At 43.8% G+C, this 15680-nt stretch overlaps 1 protein-coding gene across 2 annotated transcripts in view; it reads left to right on the top strand.

Annotated features, from left to right (window-relative positions):
- The window catches only part of CSRNP3 (cysteine and serine rich nuclear protein 3), a 180153-nt gene that overhangs the window by 78524 nt on the left and 85949 nt on the right, over positions 1-15680 (top strand). The window contains exon 2 of one of the 2 annotated variants that reach the window (XM_067549343.1): positions 11580-11669. The exons of the other annotated variant lie outside the window; for it this stretch is intronic. The gene's annotated coding sequence lies outside the window, so the exon portion shown is untranslated. The remainder of the gene's footprint in view (positions 1-11579; positions 11670-15680) is intronic. 2 annotated transcript variants of the gene reach the window in all.

Here is a 15680-nt window from a genome sequence, read left to right as displayed (position 1 = left end):
ATCCACTAGGGCTGCCTACCTTGCCAAGTGGAAGTGTTTCTTGATATGGTCATCCCAACAAGGTCTCTTTCCAACTCTGTGTGCTCTTCAGTTTATTCTGGATTACTTGTTCCACTTAAAATAGCAAGGTCTGGCCCAAACATCTATCAAGGTACACCTAGCAGCAATTTCAACCCTCCACCCGCCACTAGGGAGTAGGTCAGTTTTCTCTCATGAGTTAACAGTCCGCTTTTATAAAGGGGTAGAGAGACTTTACCTTCAAGTTCATGAACCGATTCCCCTTTGGGATTTAAACCAGGTCTTTTTGAAACTCACGGGGCCTCCCTTTGAGCTGCTGGCATCGTGTCTTCTGCTATTTCTCTCTGAGAGGGTCACCTTCCTCATAGTGATTACTTCAGCCAGAAAGATCTCTGAAATCAAGGCCTTTACATCAAAACCACCATACACAGTGTTTTTCAAGGACAAGGTTCAACTGCCTCCATCCAGCCTTCCTGCAGAAGGTGGTCTCACAGTTACATAGCAACCAAGCCATTTTCTTGCCAGTTTTCTTCCTAAAGCTGCAAAAGAATTCAGAAAAGCAGCAGCTTCACTCATTGGATATTAGGTGTGCCCTCGCCTCCTACATCAAGAGGACTAAACAGATCCATGCAATTCTGTGTGGCAGTAGCAGAGAGGATGAAAGGCCTACCCATTTCAGCCCAGAGAATCTCCTCCTGGATAACCTCCTGTATTTGGGCATGCTATGAGCAGGCAAGCGTTCCACCTCCTGCCATCTTTTGAGCGCTCATTCAATGAGCGCTTAGGCCTCTTTAGCAGCATTTCTGACCCAGGTTCCAATCCAAGACATCTGAAACACCGCAACCTGGTCATCAATGCATGTTTTCTCATCCCACTACGCCATCACCCAACATTCTTGAGATGGACCAAGTTTGGGAGAGCAGTGTTGCAATCTTCATGTCAATGAACTCTGAGTCCACCTCCTTGGGTACTGCTTGTGAGTCACCTAACTTGGAATGGACATGAGCAAGCACTCGAAGAAAAAATGGTTAGTAACCTTTCTGTAACTGTTGTTCTTTGAGATGTTTTGCTCATGTCCATTCAATGACTCACCCTCCAGCCCTTCTGTCATAGTTAGCTAGCAAGAAGGAACTGAGAGAGTGCGCAGCAGCACCCTTATACCATGCATAAGCATGCGGCACCAGAGGGCACTAGAGCAAGCCCAATAGATACCACTGAGAAAAATCTCTGGCAATGTGTGCACACCTAACGTGAAATGGATATGAGCAACACATCTCGAAGAACAACAGTTATGGAAAGGTTAATAACTGTGTTTTTTAAATTTTCAGTATGTATAAATGTTCAATATGCAAGCCTTTACATTATGATTTTATTATATTATTTCTATTGCATTAATGTCCCGAAGCCCTGATTAAGATCACTATCATGCTCTGTGAGACATTGGATAAAAGTATACGTAGACACAGTGACTGTTCCAAAGAATTTACCGTCCAATAATACAGGAAGCATATGAAGTAGAGCTGGTCCAAAAAATGAGGGTTTTTTTTCCCACAGAAAATATTTGACTTTTTAGTGAAAAATTGAAAACTGAATTTTCAGCTAAAAGACAAATATTTGATCTGGATGTGCCACCATGGTGTCTTTTGGATGTTGTAGTGGGGGTGCTTCCTGCTCCCATTTTGCTCTGTGGACCGGTCTCCATTTCCCAAATGTACCACAATTTCCCCTGTTGCTGAGATGCCATGGTGTATCATGGGAGTCATAAGGCAACAAGCAGTGCATCATGGAAGATGCCCTTGGTGAGCGTAGTCCATACAGGAGAATGTAGGCATAAAGAACCTGGACTATAATTTTCACGAGACATTGCAGCAGCATTTTTGAAGCAAAGTGTTTGGTTTTCAGTAGAGCTGACCAGAAAAACTGTTTCAGAATTTGCTAGTTCAGTGGAATGGAAACATTAGACAGACTCGGTCTGATTTATCTGAAACTCGGATGGAACCCTGTCACCGTACCTGATAGCTCACCTCCCTAGCTCCTCAGCAGCCCACCCCTTTCAGGGTCTGCTGCTCTGGGGCAGCCTGCCATGCAGACTGTTGCAGGGCTGGGAGCCCCAGGGCTTCTGGAGCAGCCCATCAGCAGACTGCCCTGGAGCCAGAACTAGGACTTCCAGCATCTGTGGCTCTGGAGCAGGTGAACAGTCCACCAAGCAGACTGCCCTGGAGCCAGGAACCCAGGGCTTCCTGTGTGTGGCTCTGGGGCAGCCCATCAGGTGGTTAAAGGTTAGAGAAGGGGGACACCAAAATATATGAAAAAATATTACATACAAATACTCATTTACTTTTATGAAGTTCAAGTTTTGTATTAAATAAACATCAGATACCTCTGAATGCTCCATAGACTAGCTGTTTGTAATCTGATTTCTTGTAGGCATCATGGTAGAAGAGATGCTAGGTAAAGAAAGTTGTGGCCTGAGCATTCAGGGAATCTTCAGTTCCAGGAGGGCAATCCTTTTATTAAGGGCAATGTGGAAGAAAGCCCCCAGCCATTTGAATTGCATATATTTTGACAATTTTGCTGTCATGATGTAATGGTTAGAGAAAATGCACACACATTTGCAGGTGACACTGATGCATTGTAATATTAAAGGAAGACAGAATAAAATGTGGGGATAAATTAAAACTGTTTGAAACATTCTTCTACCAAACACCAAAATGGGGAGATTTTCTAGAGTACTCTTAGACTGTACCACATTTGCACTGTTCATGTTAAGTATTCAAGAAACTAGGTTTGGAACATGGTTATGTGAGATATTATCTTTCATTGGACTAACTTCTGTTGGTGGAAGGTACAAGCTTTCAAGCTATCCAGATGTCACCAACGGCACCACATTCCCCGAAGCGCAGTGGCCATCAGAGCTCTAGGGGCCACTCACCAGTCCCACAACACCGGTGACCGGAGCACCGACATGGGGCATCGAGATCCTGACCCCAATCCCCAAACTCAAGATCACACTCAAGGGATCGCGGTTATAGGTCCCCGCAGTATCGGCCCTCCGGAAATTCTCGGCCTGAACCTCAGTACCACTCCCTGGCACTGGAGCATTGTGCCCAGCGCTGTAAGGAGCCAGAGGGGAAAATGGCACCACCGTGGTTGTCCACTTTGGAATTGGAGCTGGAAGAAGGTCCTTCCCACAGAGGTCACGGTTGTTCATCTGCGACCGTGGGCTTCCCTCCCTCCATTCCACCTGGTCCCTGGCCACCTACGCAGTGGACTGGCCCTTGGCAATTTTGGCAAATTGGGGGGTTTTCGTGGTCCCTGGATCTCATCACCAGTCTGTCTCGGGGACTTCAGAACGTCGCTCTGCCACGATATCGCAGCCTCCCCAGAATCTGATGATGAGCTGAGTCAGGCTCAAGGGACGCCAAAGTCCCTCCAAGGTAAGAGATGCAGGTCACGGAGGAACGTCCACACAACCATCTGCTGCCAGCATTCTTCTCCTCATCACCAGATGAGGCAGTGACAGAGCCATCTAACACAGTGCCACAGGATGATTTCAGGGCTCACCAAGAACTCCTTAAACGCAGAGCAGCCGACCTGGAGGTGGAAGAAATGAAGGGCCCAGACGATTTTGCTATTCATCATCCTGGCGGAGGTAGCCTCCTCTAAGGTGGCCCTCCTGGTTCACAAAGGGGTCATAAAGCTAGTAAAGGCCCTGTTGCAAAACCCATCCTCAATGCCCCCAACTTCCAAATGGGCGAAGAAAAAGTATTACGTCATTGCAAAGGGGTTTGAATACTTATAGTCCCACCCTTCTCCAGGATAGTTGGTAGTATCAGCCGCCAATGAATGAGACAGGCAAGGGCAGTCAAGCTCTACCCCAAAGAATAAAGAGGCAAAGAAACTGGACTTCTTTGGGTGCAAGATTTATTTGACAGCATACCTGCAACTTCGCAGTTCAAACCAACAGGCATTGTTGGGGAGATATGCTTTCAGTGTATGGCATTCTGTGTCCAAATTCATAGACTCCTTGCCCAAGGAATCAAAACCAGAATTCCAGGCCATTCTGGAGGAAGGGGATATGATAGCAAGGGCTTCTCTCCAGGCAGCATCTGAAGCTGCGGATTCAGCAGCCAGAACCATGGGGTCGGCAGTTTCTATGAGGAGGGCTTCGGGGCTTCAATCGTCTGTCGACCAAGGTTCAGCATTCCATCCAAGACCTCCCCTTCAATGGCACTGTCCTCTTCTCTGACCAGATGGACACCAAGCTGCATGGGCTCAAAGACTCCAGGGCTATACATCCTGGGGTTATACACTCCACAGGTGTCCAGGAGACACTTTTGCCCCCAGCACCTGCATTGGTTTGCGAGTCATTGCAGGAGAGCAAACCATATAAAAAGAGGAATAGGAATTATAGATGCCAGCAGGACCAGACTTCCTCGATACCTCAGCCATCCTTGAGCTGCCACCCATTAGGGGGCAGACAAAACTTTTGAGGGTACACCCAGGGGCAATGTAGCAGTCTCAGAGCAGGATCCATCCCCGCTTCTTTTCTCAAATTGCCTTTCCTCCTTCCTCCCTGCATGGTCGGCGATAACATCAGACAAGTGGGTCTTGAGTACCATCACAGCGGGATACACTCAGACTGTTGGGCCACATGTCGGCATGCACTTATGTGGTGCAGTATGCTTGGCTCCGCCTCAGAGCCCTCCAAACCTGGCTGGCATCAGTCTACTTCACATCAAGACACAACATAGACATGGTCCTCACAGTCCCACTCCGGGTACTTACCTCCCTGGCCTGGTGGACGATCCCGGTGAACATGACAGAAGGGGTTCCCTTCGCAGCACTGCACCCCTCACTTACCTTGGTATTGGATGCCTCAGACCTGAGCTGGGGGACCCACCTTGGCCATCGCAGGTCGCAGGGCCTCTGGTCCGTGGAGGATCTGTCACTGCATATAAATGTCAGAGAACTCAGAGCAATTCACCTTGCCTGCGAGGGATGGGAGGGAGGGTAGTGTGCGTGCTGCTGGACAACATGGCAGCAATGTACTACATTAACAAGCAAGGAGGTGCTTGATCTTCATCTCCGTGCCAGGATGCTGTCAGCCTCTGGGACTTCTCTGTGGGGCACGCAATCACCCTGGAAGCTGCTCACCTACCGGGGGTCAAGAATTCACTGGCGGATCACCTCAACAGGTCCTTCTTCTCTCACTACGAGTGGTCCCTGCACCCAGGGGCGGGGGGGGGGGTGAGGGTTGTCTTCCAGAAGTGGGGAACTCCCCAGGTGGACCTGTTCGATACCAGTCAGAACAGGAAGTCCAGTGGTTCTGCTCCTTGATGATGCTCAACAGCGGCTCTCTGTCTGATGCATTCCTGCTGCAGTGGTTGGGGGACCTTTTGTATGCTTTTTGTCCATTTTCTCTTATCCATCTGGTCCTCTTAAAGATCAAGAGGGACAAAGCGTGGGTTATAATGATCACATCAGCATGGCCACGTCAGCACTGGTTCGGCACATTCCTGAGCCTAGCAGTGACCTCCCCTTGGACACTCCTCTCCAGACTTAATCTCTCAGGACCACCCTGCACCTGATGGCATGGGTGCTGCATGGTTGAACCAGGAGGAATGATCTTGTTCGACTCAGGTCCAGAGAGTCTTGTTGGAGAGCAGGAAACCTTTTCCTAGTGCTACTTACCTGGCTAAATGGAGACATTTCTCCAGCTGGGTGCGGGAGCACAAGCTCTCCCCATCTCGAGCACCGTTACCATCTGTCCTAGATTACTTACTCTGTCTAAAGCAGCAAGGTTCCCGCCCCCTCCCAATCGCAAATAAGATATCTTGACATTGGAAAAGGTACAGAAAAGGACAACAAGAATGATGAGGGGCATAGAACAGCTTCCATTTGAGGAGCAGTTAATAAGACTGGGACTTTTCAGCTTGGAAAAGAGACTAATAAGGGGGGATATGATAGAAGCATATTAAATCATGACTGGTGTGGAGAAAGTAAATAAGGAAATGTTACTTTCACCTTCTTATAAGAACTAGGGGTCACCAAAAGAAATTAATAGGCAGCAGGTTTAAAACAAACAAAAGGAAGTATTTCTTCACACAGTGCACAATCAACCTGTGGAACTGTTTGCCAGAGAATGTTTTGAAGGCCAACACTATGACAGGGTTAAAAAAAAGTTCATGAAGGATAGGTCCATCAATGAGCCAGGATGGGCAGGGATGCAAAACCATGCTCTGAAGCATCCCTAGCCTCTGTTTGCCAGAAGCTGGGAATGGGCAACAGGGATGGACCACTTGATGATTACCTGTTCTGTTCATTTCGTCTGAAGCACCTGGCATTGGCCGCTGTCGGAAGACAGGATACTGGGCTGGATGGACCATTGGTCTGAACCACTATGGCCGTTCTTAAGTTCTTATGAAAGGCCTTCCAGTCTCAGTCCAGAGAATTTCATCATGGATCACTTCCTGTATCTGCACATGCTATGGCCTGGCAAAAGTCCCTGCTCCTCCTGCCCTGACAGCACATTCTACAAGTGCCCAAGCATCTTCATTAGCATTTGTGGCTCAGATCCAGGACATTTGAAGAGCAGCGACATAGTCATCAGTTCACACTTTCACATTTCACTACACCATAATCTAACAGGATAGAGATGATGCTGGGTTTGGCCAAGTGGTATTATAATCAGCATGCCAATAAACTCGAAATCCTCCATCTATGCAACTACTTCAGAATCACCTACATTGGAATGGACATGAGCAAGCACTTGAAGAAGAAAAAATGGTTACTAACCTTCCTTAACTGTTGTTCTTCAAGATGTGTTGCTCATGTCCATTCCAACTCCCTTCCCCGCCCCTCTGTTGGAATTAGCTGGCAAGAAGGAACTGAGGGAGCTGCGCGTCGGCAGGGCCCTTTAGACCGGCACTATAAGCGTGCGACTTCAGGGGGCACCGGAGCCAAACTCATGGATACCACTGAGGGAAAAATTTTCCAGCGGCAGTGCATAGGGTAAGCACACACCTACATTGGAATGGACATGAGCAACACATCTCGAAGAATAAGTGAAAGTAACCATTCTTTCTCTATGCTTCTGAAATATGGATAGACTGCACATTTACCTTTTGTGAGGGTTAATCATTAATTTCAGGTTACCACTTTGGAACCTTTCCCTGAATGATTCTGTAGGATATTTTTGCTAAGACTTTGTCCACTATGAAAATGTTTGTAAACCTCTACACTAGGCTGATCGTAATCAGTGCCATTGTGTGTCATTGATAGTATTTCAAAATGAAAGAAGCCTTCCTAAATTCAGGTATCAATAACCTGCTTTAACACAATGGCTGAAGTGTCTGCTGTTTATGGCTCATCAAGTTCAAAGGCATTTCTTGTCTTCCGTATTAAGCTAATTTATTACTAAGGTGAGTCTATTTGCAGTGGCTGCTAATCTCTCTTTTGATTTTCACTCTATTTATTTCAATCAAGATATTGGTTTTGTATCTTTACTGCTTTTGCAACAGCTGCATTATAAGAGTTGTAGGCTTTACTTTGAATCTTCTGGCACTGGCCACTGTCAGAGGCAGGAAATCATGTTAGTTGGACAGTTGGTCTGGTTTGTTAGTTTTTCGGTTCCTTCAGAAGCCACTGATGCAGCAAAAAGCTGAGGGCTATAGGAAGAGGAAGAAATGGGAATTCAAATGTCCTACATTGTCTCACTCTATTCCAAGAAAAAAAAATCCCAATGAGTTCTTTATTCAGCTACAATTTTCATTGATCCTGAGCAAGTCTGCTCAAAGAAATACCAATTGCATCCCTAATATTTTAATCATACAAATTAGTTTAACCCAGTACATTTTACCCAACTTTTGGTTTATTGGCTGAAAAATTTCAGAGCAAGAGCAGAGTATTTATTGAAGGTATTAAATGCCATAAAGTTTTCATGCCAAAATGGGACATTTTACAACATTAATGTTTTGCGTTAAACAAATGTTTGCCTGTAGACTTTTCTTGGTAAATATCAGAAATAATAGAACCACTCATGTTCTACATTATAAAGTGTCCTTACCTTGTGCACTGAATCTATAATACTGTGTTTTTGCTATGTATGTATGCTCCCTATCTCACCTCTCCAAGTTGTGTATATCTGAAACCCATGCAGCTAGGCTTCGGAAGACGAGGACAAGACATGGATACGACTCTAGTAATACTGATGGATTTGGATAGAGTCAAAACCTCAAAACTTATACTTTAAAGATATCATAATACCTGCAAGAAATAAACACTTAGATGACAAGCAGCAGGCTGAACTTGAACCCAAGCAAAATCAAAGAATTCAGATGAAAATGTGAAAATAGTTGAGCAGGTCACCAGGACTTGTCCTGTTGGTTTATTGGAGGGAGAAGAAAAACATCTACAGTCTGTATGTAGTATGGAATTTGGGGTTTTTACTGGTTTCATCATTAATACTGGACACCTATGCAGCAGCAGAAGTGAGAAATATTTTCTTTAACCATCTTGACAGAAAACTATAGTGCTTCCTCTCAAATGGTCTTCCTCCTCCACCAGCTTTCAGTATTTTTGTTCTGATGCTAATACAAAGCCCTGGTCTGAATCTTAAAGACCCTCAGTGGGTTGGGATCTAGCTACATCAGAAGCTATTCTCTACTGATGACCCTCAGGGACAATGCAACTGATAGTGCATAGGGTGACATCCTTGACAGTTGTGAACAAGGCCATTCTTCCTGAATGGCACTTGACTGTTGGAAAACTTATCTCTGGAAATGATAAGTTTGACTGCTTGGAAGCTTCTTGTGTTCTCCCATTGTTCTGTAGGCAGAGCTGTGCCACCAGTTAAGTTAGTTCTTGGGTGGCATCAGCCTCACACTCTTGGGTGGTTCTGTGCTGTAAGCTCTCGTTGAAGAACTTCACCGGACTATGCTGAGCTCCCTGCAGATGCACTAGCCACCCTATGCAGCTTTCTTTGGCTTGAGGAACTCTGGGACTACTCCTCCCAGTGCAGATTTTGTGCAGAATCATGAGGAAGGATTGAGTGCAAACTAATGTAACCTGCTAGTAAATCCACTGCTCCCAGGACATGTACGCATACGCCACCCAGTTTAACTAACAATAGAAACACTACAGCAGTTAGTGTCTGTTCATCCTAGACACTGACAACTAGTGTGAAAGCTGTATGAACTAACTCTCTCCCTGATACTGATGTGCTCTTGTTTCCTGCAAAGCAGTTAAGTAGTTTTTATTGTGTTCATCTGGTGTCAGCAACAGATTGCTCTGCATAAATGTATTGCTGCTGATTGAGAAACAGTGTGTAATAATTGTCATCCAGTTCTAAATCTAGGGGTGCAATTGCTGTTTTCCCAGAACAAAACCAGCCTCATTTATCAGATAGCTAGAGCTGAATCATTATTTCACAGGATCCTTAAAGTTATGAGTGATTTTAAAACTAGGATTCAGCATATGTGTTGTATAAAGGTAATGAAGCAGAATGTAAAGGTGATTAACAGAAGTTATTAATTAAGACTCTTGTTTTCAAAATGTACTTCTAATACTGAGTGTCTTGGATTTCAGGTGCCCAAACCTGAGATACTGGGTGACTAATGGATTTTTAGAACTTCTGAAAATCAGGCCTTTGGGGGTGTCATGTTGGCTAATTGATGCACTCAACATTAGTTAAGACTTTTGAAAATGTCCTCATTTTTAGACTGTTTGAGTGCACAAGCTGCATTTGATGGGGAAAGCACTTGTTTTGGCTCTCTGTGATTTCAAGTGAGACACAGCTGTATTATTTGTAACCTCACCTATTTATCAAAGAAAGCAGCCATTGGTTATGGTCAGCTATGGAGCTATAGTTCAGCAATGGTTACTATGGAAACTAAATAAGTGACCTACATTTTACCAAAGACGGTGATAACGTTTCTGTGTTGTGGGTTCCCCTGCACCCTATGGACATGCACATTTTAAAATTAATTTTGATAGTTGTTATTCTTAATCCTACATGCATAGTTATACCTAGCAATTACATTTAATTTAGTGTTTTTTGTCTTTAGAGAAAGGAGCGGAGGGGACACTAAAATCTTTGAGCTGATGCACCATTAAAACATTGTGTTACTTAAAATAATAAAAATTGCTATCTTTGCTGTCTGTCACTTTTAATAATATATTTGCAGGAAGACCATAAGCAAATTTCATTAATTACAATGTGGATTTTTATAACAATGTATTATTTATATACCTGCTAAATGTGAATGGCCTATAAGGCCTTACCATCTAAGGACCAAATCCTGCAAATACATGTGCTTGACTAATTCTACCAATGCACTCTCTGGGACCACTCATGTTAATAAAGTTATTCAGAGTCTGAAGTATTGAATCCCAAATAAACACCAGGGTTGAGATGCTGGTCCCACTGAAATTAATGAGAATTTTGCCATTGACTTCAGTGGGGCCAGGATTGCACCTCAGGTCAAGAGATAACACAGGGAATGTTTGGGGAAGGGTTCGGCAAAAGATGAGGACATGGGTGAAATTCAAAATAAAACTTAAGTGGGACTTTAATGGTGCATGGGACATGTGCTGGCCTTTTGTACAGGGAGTAAACACATTCAATAAGATTTCATGAGCAGTTACATGGTCATATAGTTGGCTAGTATATGCACCTTAATGGTTACACTTTTTAAAAAAGTCATAATTAACTGTTGTGATTTGTTTAGAACTGTCACTTACAGGCAAACTTGAATATGGGAAGGATTTACTAAAATAGATTCTTAAGAAAAGAAGTTGCATTTAATATTCTTCCCCAATTGGATTGTTGTTGTTGTTCAGGTAACTGACTTTCATTACATCTCTCTGAGAAACTCAGTATAGAGAAGAGCTTTGTTTAATATATGTTGACCGGAGTGTTCTAGGTTTTTCCAGCCAAAGCAGGATTGTGTGTTTTGTTATAGAAGTGGTTAATATGTGCAAAGGGAAAGCCTTCCCTTTCCGGGAATCAAATTCCCAATCCGGGCCATGGCTGTGAGAGTGTCACCAAATCCTGATCACTAGACCACCAGGGAGAAGATACAAGAAACTCCCTTTTCCATGCAGTGTTGTGATGAGCTAAATAAGAGCATGTATGGAATATCAAGGCAAGGATAAGCAGGAAGAGTCAGATTAGTAACAGTCGTGTGCTCAAAGATTCAAGATTTGTTTAACTATTCTTGATCCAGGTCAATTATTCCTACAATGAAGTATTTACAATTTTTAAATTTAAGTTAACTGCAATTCAAGTCTGTATTATGGTAAATATTTTATTAAAAAATAATGTGTATGACTTACTAATATATGAGACTGATCCTCTCTTTTGGCAATTATTTTCCTCACATGCTAGTTGATTTGATGGACAGATGAGGTGATTTGTATGCTTGCTTGAATAAGTACCCTGTGATAGCATAAGAGACGTTACTCATAAGAGTATTTAGAAATTCTAAATGTTTCTTAACCAGTTGATGTTTGATTGTATCATTTTATGAGTAATGAGATATGAATTTCATTTTTTTAAGGAAAAATTAAGGAAGTATCTACAGACTGAAAACATGGTTTCAGAGGCCTAAAATCTCTTGAAAGAAACTGGAGTTCTTTGAGATCACAAGGTCAGTAGTTTAGTAGTAGTTACTCAATTGCATATATACATACGTGTATATAGCCCAAATTTAGTATAACTGTTTAAAACCATGAAAACAATTGCTGGTATAAAAGATATAGTTCTGTTTGAAAAGTCTGTAGAAGGTTTGTTTTTATGATTAACACCAAACTGGTTACAAACATTATTCTGCTCCCTACCTGCAGTTGTAAGCTTGGTGCTGTTTACAGCTCATGGTAGAAGCTGTTACAAGGTCAACATTTGCCATCAGCTTTTATTAGAACTCCATGAATACTGAGGGGAAAAAAGAAGCCTATGAATGTTCACTCAGCTTTACAAATGAATTCAGTTTTGCATACCTGCACCCTTTTGTGTTAGCTTTCTGCAAACATTTTAGCAGTTTAGTTTTGCTGGCACATGTGTTCATGGAAAATAAATTTCAAAATTGTATGAAGTGTTTTCAGAAATTGTATTATAAACTGACATATATAGACGTGTATACTGAAGTTCTTGCATGCTCATCCAAAGAACTGAAATAAAACTGTGACTTATCTCACCAAAAACAATTAACTAATTCAGCTGAAATATTGAATACTTACAGAAAACTATTTTGAAATCAGTTCACATGGTAAAAATATCTCACTGAATAATTTAAAGTATTGAATAAATTAGAGAATGTAATGATCTTCTCATAGATATTTCATGACCTTAAAAAGAGGATAAATTCACTGGATAAATTATTTGTTGTAAATTATTTACTCAGCTGTAGTTTTCACATTACTACCACATAGCTCTCTTATTCTAGGTATAAGGAAAAACTGTAGTCATTTCTAGTACCCCTGTGCAGTAGCTTTTAAAGACGCTATATATAGATTTCAACTAGAAATAAAATGTACCTCATTCTCTTTGGCTTTTGATTATACGATCCACATGGGGGCGATGGGAGGAAACAACTTCATACATGCTAAGTGATTTTTCTTTATGTAATTTCTATCTGTAAGATTGTGTATGTTTAGAATGTTTAGAATTTAGAATGTGTATTTTAAATGTTCATATATTAAAAGTAAGATCCTGTATATAGTGAAAGAGAGAGTAAGAGATAAAAGTGTGTTTCAGTAAGTTGAATCTTAAACATGTCAGTTTTGATTGTGTTAAGAGGCTGGTCAATATGTAGGAGGATTCAAACTATGGAATTTACACTGAGTTGAAATAATAATGAGTCTGTAATTTACCATCTTCAGAGTGAAGTCCAATCTCATGATTGTGAAATCTTTACTCAGTCACATTTTGGACTTCAGAATCAGATTATACATGACAATTCAGGCCACAGCATTTTCCTTTTAGGATTCTAGTAACTTTTGCCTTCCCTCATTGACCTCAGTGGGAGTTTTAGACTGCAGAATCAGGGTCTAAATATCTTCAGACTAGGACTCATTAGCAAATTATGCCAAATGTCAAAATTATAATTATATTAAGTGATACTGGATAGGTCTTCTTGAGTGGCTGGGAGCACTGTGGGTCCTGGTTTTATGTTTTATCAGGTCTGGAAGAGGAAGCCATCTGAATCAAATGCAAAGGGGATAAGATTTGGACTGGGTGGGAAGGAAAGGACTATATTAGGATAAGACGACTGGTGAGCCTAGGACAGGGGAAGGATAAACTAGCATTTGGTGGGTAGACAGAGCCTGGGAGTCAGAGGAGGGAGAGTCTGTGGCTGGCCAGCCAAAAAGCCTGGGACTTAGAACCAGAAGAGGGTCAGGGGAGACTAGGATTCAAAGGGAGAAGAGAATAACTGGGACTAGTTGGGCAAGGGGACTGTGACTGAGAGATGGGGATGCAAACAGGGGAGGCTATGATTGACTGGGCAAAGAGACTGGGAGCTGGGGTTGAAGGGGGGATGCTGGAAATGGTTGCACAAGGAGCAGCACTGTGATTGGACAAAGTGCTGGGGGACGGACTGACTGGACAAGGAGACTGGGAACCAGTGGCAGGGATGGGGACAAAGAGGAAGGGGAGACAAGGAGCTGGGATGTTGGAAGACAACTGGGTTGGCTGAGCAAATGGTCTGGGACAAAGGGGTGGGAGGAGATTGAAATTGTACGAGGATCCCAGGAGACAGGCTGGGACTGGAAGTGAGTGGACAGATGGGAAACAGAAGCAGGAGGAGGGATGACTGAAAGGCAGGAGGGAAAGAAAAGTCAGATTAGATGAGAAGCCAGGAGGGGGGAATGGGACACTAGGACAAGAAGTCAGGGTGGAGGGAACTGGGATTGACATGGCAGGGACTGGGAGTGGTGGGGAAATATTAGAAGTGGGGTGGTGAAACTGGGATTCCAGTGGGGATCCTGGATGGGGAGAGTAGGATTGGCAGGGCAAGGAGACTGGCATAGGGATGGGAATCCTAAAGAGTGGAGACTGGGCCTGCATAGGCCAAAGAATGGTACTGGGACAAGGGCCCTGGGGTGGAAAGAGAGAGCACTGGGGGAGAGACAGTTTGGAGGGGATGGAGCAGAAGTGGGCAGGCTTGGGGAAAACAGGCAGAAGAATCAGTGACCACTAAAGTGCATTCTAGCATGTCTCTCACCTCCCCAGTCCTGGTCCACACAGGCGGCAATCTATTATTGCTATCAGTTACTCTATTAGCTTGAGTGTGAGAGCTCTGTGCGGTGGTTCTAAATGTTCCAATCCTGCTGTTATGATTCCAGTACAATTCTATACAGTGGGGTACTGAGAAGGGGGGTGACAGGAGGGGGCCATGTCCCTGGGCACCAGCCTGGGGGTGGTGCTGGGTGGGCCCTCCTTCTCAGAGCCATCCCCTGCTGTCACAGGCGGCCAGCGCCCACGCCAACCCCAGCTCAGGCCTGCTGGCAGTGAGGACTCCTGCTGCAGGAGGGAGCAAGCATTCTCCCGGCCCCTCCACCCCCATGCTGGGCGCAATGAGGGAGCCACGGGGCCAGAGCCCATCACGCTCTCCCCACCCTTTGCTGCCGGGCGGCCGGTGGGCATCTGCCCCTGTCACTCCTGCTTCCAGCCGCATCTGGCACCTCCAGTGCAGGGTACTGATGGGCGTCGGGAGGAGGGGAGAAGAGTTTGCACAAATGCCAGTATTGGCCCCTGGGTGCCGGAGACCCACAGCACACCACTGATGCTACATGATGTCAATAGTGTCAATATGATTCCAAACGACAGAATTTCGTTTTTTTCAATTTTTTTTTTTAAATATTAGGAACTTACACACAAAAAGAAACTCTGTCAAAAGAACGTTAAGGTTACAAAGTCAAGCACTCAGAAGTTAGGAAATGATAGAGCTAAGGTTGCCTTATTGAGTGCACATGATGGGACCAGCTCTAGGGACGGATCAGGGTTTTGTAGTGGAAAGAGGCTGTTGGCTGTAGACCCATGCCTCCATTGGTTGCACAGGTTGGAAGGTGAGTAGTGAATGAGGCAGGGGATTACAGGAAGAGAAAGGACTGTCTTATGGTTAAAGTAGTTGAATATTTCCCTAGATAATTTGATTTTATCCATGCCTCTGCTGTATAGTTCTTATATGTGATGTAGGCAACTGACTTAAACCAATTTTTCATGGGTGGACACTACTTATCTGTTCCTCATTTTCTGGCTTTCCAACTAGAGACCTTAGAGTTTGATTTGCAGAAATGCTGAGCATTCACAGCTGCAATTGAAGTCAGTGAGGTTTGTGTTTTGAACATATGAAGTGCTGCATAATGCACAGTACTCGGAAAAATCAGATCCTAGGTGTCTGAGATGGTCACCCAAGATTGTGTTCAAAACTATCCACTAATCTCTCTGTGTTTCAGTTTCCCATATGTAAAATGGGGATACTACCTCCTCTTGTCTTCACCGGATGTTGCGAAGATAAATTAATTGGTGTTTGTGAAATACTCAGATACCATAATGATGAACACCATAGAAAAGCCAGGAGCAATAGGAAAAGCCCAGGAGCAAGTAGTTCCAGAGGCAACTGTAATTCTGGCATTTGCTTACTTTTGGGTGTTTGACT

Source organism: Emydura macquarii, unplaced genomic scaffold (assembly GCF_026122565.2).
Source record: "Emydura macquarii macquarii isolate MOO-44397 ecotype Brisbane River unplaced genomic scaffold, CSIRO-AGI_Emac_v2 contig_1253, whole genome shotgun sequence".
NCBI classification, from domain to species: Eukaryota; Metazoa; Chordata; order Testudines; family Chelidae; genus Emydura; species Emydura macquarii.
Note: the sequence above shows the minus strand (reverse complement) of the source record. Positions and strands in the feature narration are given on the sequence as shown.